Genomic DNA, 11,563 nt, shown 5'->3' on the forward strand with positions numbered 1-11,563 from the left:
AAACATCGCTAATTAACTTTCATTGCTAACTCTTACACTGTCCCGTGCCCACTCAATTTGCAGTATAATTAATGAAGGGACCATATTTTATTATAGAGTTGGCTGTGTAGGTGGGAGTCGAGATAATATTTACTTCTGATTAAGGCTTAATAATGTCGTCGTTTACTCTTCTATATTAACTTTGTGGACTTAGCTACGAATACGGTTTTGAAAGTATTAAAGATAATACTTTATGTAACCTATCATATACCCCGAATAATATCGCAAATTTCAGCGCAAAAGTACATCAGTTTAAATAAATCAAGACTAAACCCAAATAATGATTAAGAAATGCAATAGGGAAGCAAAATCGAAAAGGCAGCGTTAATTCTATCACATAATTTATTTTGACATGAACGGCTAAGGAAGTAATGTTCTCTCCGAATAGGTTATAAAACTCAGGATATATTTCAGAAAGATTCAGGTCGTGTTGCTTTTTGGAGGGTACCACACCCAAAAGACAGGTAAGGCATGGTAGGATAATATGTTGCGATACAAGTAGGTGCGTTAGGTGAAAACGTGTGTGACTTTAAATTACAACGCATAATCTTATACAATGTCAATAGCTGACCCGAATTTTGAACAGTAACATAAATTTTCTTTAAGTTTTCTAAGTTTCCTTCTCTAAGTTTTTATAATTAAGATGAGAAAACTCAAGTTAAAATAACTAGCCAGTCTTTAATTGATTTTTAGAAGAGCTAGATTGTAAATTTTAATATAAATATATTAAAATTTATATACATTACATAGTTAGTTAGCTATTAAGTCACAGTGACCTAAAATTTCACAGAGATTATAAAAGAAGCGAATATAATACTAACTCATAGTCCGCAGCTTCACCCGTCTAGTCAAAGGAAGCTCCCAAAGTGAAAAAGATGTTTAACCGCAAAAAATTATTGGAAATCAATAGCCATCTTCGGACACAGATCCCGTAATGTAAAATTATTTCTTCATTTTGACGTAATAGAATCACAAACAAATATACTTTTGCTTTATGTAACATTAGTAAGCATTTTTCTTTGACAAAACTGTTAGTAAAGGCAACAAGGCAACTAATGTAACAATATTTTCAATTAACCAGGACTATTATTTGATTAATAACACGTAAAATGAAATAAAAGCGGAAAATTTGGTTATAATATGTGTGTGGAATATTTTTCACGAAGCACCATTCGATTACATGTCACGTCCATTCAGTATACTCTGAAACAGAATGATGCTAATGAGGAAGCTAAGGGTGTAGGCCGACCTTGCAATGTTATTTTCTAGTTTTGTTGCAAAGTCATGAAAAAATATTGTCGATAGTTTACGTGGAATACGTTGAATGCTTATGAATTATGGATGCTCTGAAATGGATGTAACCCTATGTTTATTTAACGTGGACTTGAATTTTAAAAGTAAAAAAATTTATGAATTAGTTTATCGGAGCAATAACTTGATTGCCAATTGTGGTAAACTTATTTGTGATATCAATTTTATAAACAATAGATTTTATTGCCTTTAAAATTCTTTTCAGAGATCAATATGAAGCAAAATTGCCATGACACAAAAAAATAGAAATCCATAAAGTTGTACATTACACACATTTACACACATTCGGCAATCAAAGATCACTAAAAGTTGATATTTGTGTAAACAAAATTGAGAGGGTACCTATAAAATTTTGCGTTGCGATAGATCTGTCGAATTACGTTCTTCGGAATCCCATACCTATGGGACAAGATAAACCTGTATGCAATCGTATGTCTCCCATGGATCCGGGTTAACAAAAAGTTACGACTTTTCAAAGAAGGGATGCAGCAAGACGTTCGATCAAGTTAATATCAACAGGCCAATTAAAATATCTGAATTGCTTGAGCCTTTGCGCTTCCGTGTAGCTGTAAGTACATCGTTAAATTTATTTTATTACTTTTCTGAATGGATTCAAATAAACTTAACGGATTTAAATCGCGACGGAGACAGTTGGAATTGTAAAATTTAATTGAGATTGTAGTTTAGTGCTCGCCCACGTGGCTTACTGACTGGATAATCGTGTGTTTTAATAGGAGTGCTCCGTATGTAATAAGTTCTATTAAGTATCAATTACAAGGCAGGAAATAAGAAATTAGAGATTATTCTAACGTATATATCAGTGCTCTCTTAGTTCTTTACACTTACTGGCATAGCTGGCATAACTACTACTGTAAATTTTCTATGGATTTTGGACAAGCGCTGCATTATACAAACCTTTCTATTTAAGTGTCATTTTCCATCATTTTTAATTTCCGTGTCATTTCCTCCCTTAGAATAAAATCAATTTAAAATAAGCTTTACTGAGATCATTCATCAATCATTTGACCCTTTCAATAATTATTCATACCAGTGGCAATTTATACGGAGCGTAAATAGAAGCTCTCGATCAATGTTCATGAATCATGAATAACGCCCACTAGTTGTCTCAATTATTTTTGCAAGGAAAAATTTTACGCTATTTTTAGTTCCTACTTGGATGCCATGTTGCAGCCATTTCTATTGACTTCTTTGATATGTTAATGACATGTAGCCGCGGTCTGTAGTTCATAATATAGGATCATTTTAACGTGGAAAGCTTTCCAAAAATATATTCTATTAATCCCACTATCGTCGATGTTTCTATTCTTTGTCATGCCAGAAGCATTGAAGTTTTCTGTTCAACGTTGCGAGCAGTGGTGTTGTCTTTCTACACCCTCACCTGGTCTCGAATCTCCGTCGCAACTGAGCCACCACTGTTCAATAGAAGTTGTAAATTTATTGTAGTTAATATAAATTAAAATGGGAAATGCAGTTTTAGTTCATATAATTTTCTTAAAATCTATATCCAAGTCAGTAGGGAACACGCCTACGGATAATTCCTTATCACCCCACAATGACATAACGATGTCCAATTAAACTTGGAACAGATGCTCAGTGAGAGATGCCAAATATGTCCATTGCCAATAGTGGCTGGCTTAATTTGCATGCATAATATGAATGTAACTTAATATTAGAATATGTTAACTATGGATGTCCAAACTATTTAAAAATTTTCAAGAACGAATGAAATTAAAAATACAGTTTGTTTAGGAAACATATAAGGCAGTTGCCATATAATGTACTGTAAGTAAGTATCATAAATAAACGTGTAACAAATCATGATTTCAATACAATTACTCAGACCCAAATAAAAACGCATTATAATTGATAATAAATTATAATTTGTTATGGTATTATGTGTTCAGTCTGAATATCATGGTATTGTCATCTAAAAAAAAGAATAAAAACAAAGAGATAGGATATATACGTCCGCTTTAAATATCGAACGTTCTAGTCTCCAAGCGGGCTTATTGTAACCACATCAGCTATAGTGACCGGAAACACATGTCCGCAACCAATGACATGGTTTGACGTGCTGCATGAGGAAACAGATACGGTAGTGATGTATCTATGTGGGTTGATTAAATTCTATTGAAAATTTTTAAATACAGCAGTATTTTTATTTGTTTTAAGAAAATCGGTCAAGTAATAAAGAGGTTGAAGAACTAATAAGATACTTTCTTGTTCACTTGTAACTCATGCTTGAAGTTCAACGAAATAGGACTGTATACAATTTTAAGGTCGAGTACGCTTCGGCACGAATAGGACCAGCTTGCACCCAGGAAGGTACAACACCTCCATTGTAGATCGGCGTGAAATAGTAGCAAGCGCATAATCAAGCAAGTGTCTCCTACAGGAGAGGAAGCTCGATTCATTTTCTTTACCCTTCCCAATCCATTCTCGATTCCTGTCGTCAATCCTTTCCTTATCACTTATCCCTTAAAACGGGTAAGTTATTTGTTGAGGTCCTATTTCTGCAAATATTTATGGGCGGTAGTTCGCTTACTATTAGACGAAGCACCAGCGCGGTTGCCAGGTCTAATATATAATTATAATATACACCGCGAGACTCCCTAATTAAGTACGGGTTTTCATAAAAAATTATAACCTGTCATACCAGAATCCGCTGTTATGTTCATATTTGTGCCCATTAAACAATTCAAGCCGTGTTTATTTTAAAGCTACCAACAACCGTCATGCTAAATAATAAGTGAAAATTGTGTACCGACAACGCACATTCTATTCAAGTACCTTCTATTTCTAAACAAGACAAAAACGTATCAGTTTCTGTGGTATTAGAACTTCAAGCCACAAAAAGCTAGATGTTCTTAATATATCTGCAATTTATCGATACATCTGCAATAATCTGATAATGTAGAAATAATGGAGATTAATAAAATTAAAGCTTCGAAAGAATTGCAAGCGTTCTTTAGGCATCGGCGTTTACGTCTCAGATATCACAGATATGTAAGGGTACTGCTCTAATTAAAATCCTTGGACGTCAAGTAATGAGAGATTCTTGATGAGACGAACGTACGACGCTCTAATTTGTTAGAGCGGTAAATAGTATGCTATCTTCAGTATGCGTCTCAATAACTGTTTGAAATAGTCGCAAAAAGATATCCTTTGAGGAAGTTATACGGTTTATTACTATATTTATGTAGTAAACGTATATAATGGTACGTGCATAATAATCAATTGTTATTTTTAATGTGGATCAAAATTATATAAATAAAGTTGATAGCATATCGTCACGAATATAATTTTATATAAAACTTTTCCAATTCTTCTCTGTAACAGAGACATTCCGAATCGGTCGTAGTTTAATAATACAATTTTATATTCATACTTCTCAAAGTTTCTATGAATAAAAATCGTTTTGGATTTAGCTTCGAATTTGAAATGATTAAATCTAAATTTATGAGTTCGTACGATTTGTTATGTATCAATATATGTACTTGGAATTTGCTAATAGGTATGTTTTAACTTTTACGCGTTTTATAGATTACATATCCTTTTATTATAAAACGTTACGAAATATAAATGATGTAAATTATTTTCATAAATTAATATCGCCTCCCATTAAGAGGACAAAATGATAAACTGATATTTATAAAACACAAAATTATTTTCGTTCGTCGAGCTAATAAATAAAAATCGCCAATTAATCGTTTGACACTGTTTTGATTCGATACCACATAATTGACTACAAATCAACAGTAAAACAATCCGGAATTGGTATTCAAACATCCAGCCAGACATGAAATACATAAATATTTTAGGTTAGGTTGGCTAGACAGAAAACCTGATTCTGTTAATTAGCACGCACTTGATACTAAACTTTATGATATAACGGTTTCAAATAATTAATGTCGGTCTTGATTAATTGAATTAATGCTGTTGTTGAACTTTGCGATGCTATAAATTCGTAAGAACTCTATGTAGTTTCATAATGTTTTCTTAAATTGAAAGTTAAATAATTACTCAATTATTTAATAACTGACAATTCAGTAAATTTCAATTTTAAAACCTGTTAAAGTATTGCCTAGGTATAAATAATGTATTCACACTATTGTCAATGCAAACTACTATTTTTGTACTTCGAAAGATTGGATTAAAATTTTTCTCTCCTGACGTATGTCGACCACTAGAGCCATTGATCCATATTACAATTACCCACACACTACTAAAATGAATAATCACTTTTCATATATATGTCTACTTCAATTTTACTTCTGTATATTGTAACCGACCACGCTGAGTAAACCAGCGAAACAGAGTTATAAAACATCGGGGCATTTCAAAAACGTAGAACAAATAACAGCGTAAATGAAAATGCCATTTCCCCCGTTACTAGACGTCAAACCAGTTACAGGTGAAGCTAAGATATAGAGGTAAAAATGAGATCGCCTGCACTAGATCGGACTTTCTGCTTTCTACAATCTCTTTATATTTGATTTTAGAAAATTGCAACCTTGAATGTTAGGTAGAAATAAATCCAGCTATTAATTTTTGAGGTAACTGTGAAAGGCGTGTTACGTTTTGTTTGCTGATAAACATATTTAATGCAATTATTTTACAAGGATCGAAATAAGTGTATTAACTCAATCGAAAACATGATTTAAATTTTAATATAGATGTGACGAAACGTTTTTCCTCAAATAAAGCCAAACTATAGCCGAAATATACAATTTGCGGTAAAAGCAACTAAGAAAATAAGCAACATTTTCAGTTGCTTTATACGCACGCAAGTAATGCTAGAGAAATTAGCATACATATAGTCCATATTATACGCTCACATACGTAATTTTTCGGGCACAAAACTTTTGAAACCATAATCCCCTTTTAGTTTTCGTCTAAGTCGCGCCTCTTGAGTTGCGGAGTTGTATTAAAGGGCCGACCAGAACAGTTAATCAGAATAAATATAATAAGAACAATAACTAGTCTTACCACAAGTGTAAACACGCTTCATAACGTCAGCCATTTGTAATTGATTGCGAGAGTTGAGGAAGTTTTGCGGTTCATCTGTTTGCTTTTCATACTTTGTTTACTTTTAAGCTGTGTTTTAGACATAAAAGGGAATTAACACGTATGTTAAAAGTATCTGTATGAATCATATTTTATTTTCAGGTGATATTGAATTAAAATTTTCTTTTTGTTAAAAAGTAAATATTATTATTATGAATTTTTATGAAAAAACTTGAGAACCACATCGAAATGTTTTATAAATGAGTTGGCATGATATGACTAAAATTTTAAATAGATGGACATTATTATGTATACAAGTTTACAAAATCTTGTTTCATATTTAGCCAGAGATGAGACGCTCGCTTCTTAGATACATTTTGTATGTGCCGTCTAATTATCATGCGCTTTAGAACCTCTATCTCAAAGCGTTCAAAGTTTCTCGCGATCTGCCGCGAGCAGCTGGTGAAATCTGCAATAAAATATCAACTCAAGATGTTTATAATGAACTGGTTGCACGATATTTATCTAATAGGGAAATGGAAGGTACGGATTTGCGGGTTGGTTCGCTCATGGTATTTTCACATTTCGCCGTATATCTACAGCCGAAGGGTTACGTTAAATCTTTGTTTGTCGTTTAGTTTTTACTTTATTTAGTTATAGAGATTTAAGCCTCTATTTGCCTGTGCATATATTTCGGATAGGAAAAATAGTCAGCATTCGGATGTTTTGTGAAAGTTCAAGAAATGTATATGTATCTACTCTCTATATTCAAAGTTCCTTTTGCATTTACCTAACAAAATAGCGAGTTCTATTAATTTTCCGTCGCAATACAGAAACAGACGAATGCCTGCTTATTCTGCGGTGCAAAACTAAAGTGTTTCTGTGGAAAAATACGAGCAATTTTTAAACAAACAATGAGCCGCAAGTACGTTTTGCAGAACAAATTACCTCTTTAACTATTTAAGAAGTGTTTGGAGAGAATTCCAGTGCACAAGTATAGTGTTTTTACATGTTTTTCAGAGCTTGTGTTTAGTCTAGACAATGTAAGTAGCGAAAATCTTTTAGGGCATACATGCATATCAGTTGGATTTTGTTTGTTAAGGCATACTTTTTGTGGCTGTAAAAATGTGAAATGTAAAATGATTGTATTCAATTACATAATACAACGCATTCAAAATTATACTACATATAATATTGAGTATGTCAAAAACTAAGGGTCCTTTGATAGATGATTTTTCAATATTACTTGAAAAAATCAAAGAAAATACATACTTTTTCAACAAATAAAGTATGACCACAACAAAAGCTGCGCCTCGTGTGTTCCCACCGTCTTTGCCTATTCCATAATAAAATCAAGTGCAGCGAAGTAAGCTGCGCTGTTTACACATTCCATTATAGCCTGTCAAAAGTCATACAATTCTCTCGGTACCTAATGAACGCTCTTCCATTACATAGCCAAGAAAAACATGCCCATAAACGACAACTTTAAAACAAGCAACCGACATATAAAGTTGAACATTAATGACTCTATCTTAACGTAATCACATGAATTAAGTTGTTTAAATATTATTGCAGTTAAAATGCATTGGAAACGCGCGCGAACACGTTCGCCTTTTTTTGCAATATAAAACGGGTTTAATATGCAATTGTGTTGTTCTAAGGAAATTAGCTATTTCTAGTATAATGAAATATATCTGTTGTAAAGTTTTATAGGTCCGGAGCTGTGGGAAGGGGGTGCGTTGACCTCGCGCCGAGTTTACGAGTGCATTTGCACAGTGACACCCCCGCGCCCCCGCGCGCCTCGCGCTCCCGCCGCATGCGTGCACGCATCATGCTCTTTCTGGAAATCGCAAAAACTAACCAATTATGATTGATACAGCCAGTTCTTGGGGGAGAAAAAGCAGCAGTTCGCAGCCGAAATCGATCGTTGCTCGACGACGCACCGCGTTGCGAGACGGGACAAAAACCATTGATTTACGATGCACCGGCGAATATTTACGCATAGGTATATGGAAGACTTGTTTCATCATCGTATATATTATGGGGTAATGCTTTTTTGATGCGTTTACATGAAATTGGTCGGCGTATTTGGACACAATTGCCACTTAATATTTCTCGACAAATACAGAGATAAAAATTCTTTTGATTGCCTTTTAAGACGTGTTCGTTTTAGTAAAAAAATTGATTTACATTATCGAGTGACGAGTTTAGTTGAATTAGGGTTCACAAGTGAGATAACACAAATCTATAACAAGAACTGCTTTATTATGAAAAAACTCACAATTTAATATTCTTTTATTTTATTGTATATAGAAAACATTTAAGCTTACATTAATCTTCATAATACGCTTATGTCAAATACCAGCTTTCAGCTATAAAATGAATAAGAGACACGCGAATAAGATAAGTGTTATATTCAAACACCTCAAAAGTATATAATGTTTCCTCTATGAAATACCTCTGTTAATAGGTAGCGAAATTGTATTTCTAATAATTATTAAATGCGGAAAATTAACCCTCTCTATTTTATTATCCCCCATAAAATGAGGTTCATTTGACATCAGATTTAGTTATACCTTTCCTTATTTCAATTTTTAAATTGTTAGATCATGCCAATCTATTTAAAAACAAAAAAGTACTTGGGAAATTATATAAATGATTATTGATTTTCTTTTCTAGCTCATTGGGTTTGTCTACTCTACGCTTGTAAATTTTAATTTGATCAAACATCATTTCCTTTTTATAAAATCAAATGAATCGTTAAGCGATTCCAATAGCGCTTATATAGACCTAGATAGACTTAGTTATTTCTAGGACTTATAATGTTATGCCACTTAGTACTGAAGCCTCGTAAGGTTCTTTATCTTAATTGCCTCTACTTATGAGAAGGTTGCGTAATTATTGGCAGCGATCTGAGTATTTATAGTTCTGGAACTAGATCTAAATCATTCTATTTATTGCATCTCGTTATCATATAGGGTACAGTCATTTATAATATACTTAATTACATGGATAATATAATAAAATGTATGAACTTCTGTAACGAAATTGTAATTATTTAAAATAAATACTTTGTTAAAATTGGAATCTATTATTGCTATTAAATACGTATGAAATTAAATACTGGCGCTCAGCTCCGCCTCGATGTAACCGGGATAAGAAAAATATAAACCACATTATCTGCGAGTTTTATAAGCTATATAGCTTATTACACTCACAGATAATGTGGTTTTACAAGGCTCAAAGAAATAAAAAAATCAATTTATTAGATCCAAAGATTCAAACAACGTGACCGCTGTAAAAGACGTTACCCCTTCATAATATAGTGTCGCTTTGTTGCAAAGAAATTATCATTCAATTAGAAAATTAAAAAACTTTTTAATTAAAAATGAGTATGAATTACAATTACAATTACATTTCTCCATTTTGTTTTTGTTCGTGATTGTTGATCTCATCAGAAGAAATGACAGACAACTTTAAATTTGGAATAAACTTTCGTAACATTTTCGTTTAACTCCGTCTGTCACATACAGAAATGTTTAGAGGCTGCTTTTTGTAATTTAATTTGAAATAACGGGTCTCATTCTTAAGTCTGTCATTTGATCATGTCATTTGTTTTATAAAGTTCTACGTATTAAGAAATTAAATTACCTTTAATTATGTTATTTGTAACATCGTATAAGGTCTTAATGGAATATTTTAAAGATACTTAATGTGTGTGTGAAAATTCAATACATGTCGCGATTTTCAAGTATTAGACAATATCCATTTTAAAAAGTATGCAAATTTTTTGTTTTATTTTTTTATAATTAATTTAATATAGTACTTTCGTCATATACTTTGGGTTTGAAACGTTTATAGAGTAAGCTATGCTAATTGGACAAGAAATATTACGAAATTACAATGACATTGTTATAAACTAGTTTAGAACTGTTCTCATTTATAAAGCATTTCAATGCTATAAAACTAAAAATTTAATTTAGTTTAAAACTCGTCAATATATTAGGATGAAAAGTCCGGCTTCAGAAAATAGTGCCTAACAATTAAAAGAAAGATAAAACTATATTTTCTTTTATTTCATAATATACATTGATTTAATGGTTCGCTATGACTCCGATAAAATTATTCAATTTATTAAAAAAAAAAAACGACCAGAAACTCGTAACATTATGGGAAATTTATTGAATGAGGTATATACTGCACTTCAGTAGTACTTCCCTAATAGAGAGTGTTTGCTCAGAGTGCCGCACTCAAGCCTCAAACAACTTTTTATCTGCGGCTACCAAGTGACTTGACCGTTGTGTGTGGTCGAGCACACATTTTAAATTTCAAGTTAAGAAGCTATCAGGACTATGACTTTAATAATTAACGGTTTCGGTATATTATTTATAATAGAGCTTATTAACAGAACTGTCTGAGTTATAGTGCCAATTTATAGAAAAAACAACCAAGAGCCGATTTTAATGGCCAGTATGAAATATATAATATTTTGTTATACGAAGTTTAATAGTAGATCCAATTACACATTTAGTACCTACAGAATTCATTAATTTTGTTGGTCTGATTTGTGTTTCTAATTTTAAATATTTTTATTTTTAAATATTTAATCTGTTCCCGCTCACTGGATTGATTATATTCTGTGCTTATCAGATTCCCGCGATTCCCGTTGCTCAAAATATTCGAAATTTGAATAATATTTCAACGAATTGAATGTTGTAGCTACGTGTTTGAGCAGGCAAGCAAACAGCCCGTGACGAGTCAGTGGCCGACCCGCTTTGTCCCTCCACATTACACATATATTATGTACACCTTGTCTCTGTTTTAGGCCTGGCTTACACTCTAGATTTTGTGTGATTATATAAAACACACAACTGTACTGTTACGCGAATTATCAGACTTTTGTGACTTAGAATTGACAACAAACGGCTAAAAACGAGACGAATATTTGAATTAGAATATAAATTGTATAATTTCAATTGCCTTTGTCCGATTAACTTAAAATATATAAACATAGGTATAGCCTATGGGTATGTAAAACAAAAAATTCAATATAATTGAACAGTTTAATTATTGTTTCGATTTACATCTAGGTTAAGTACCTCAAACACAACGAATAATCTAAAAAAACATGCTTGTATCTTTAATCTTTATCCCTATCGTTTCTTGGATCTCTTTTCAAAACCAT

The sequence above is a fragment of the Zerene cesonia genome, chromosome 10 (genome assembly GCF_012273895.1).
Source record: "Zerene cesonia ecotype Mississippi chromosome 10, Zerene_cesonia_1.1, whole genome shotgun sequence".
Classification (NCBI taxonomy): Eukaryota; Metazoa; Arthropoda; class Insecta; order Lepidoptera; family Pieridae; genus Zerene; species Zerene cesonia.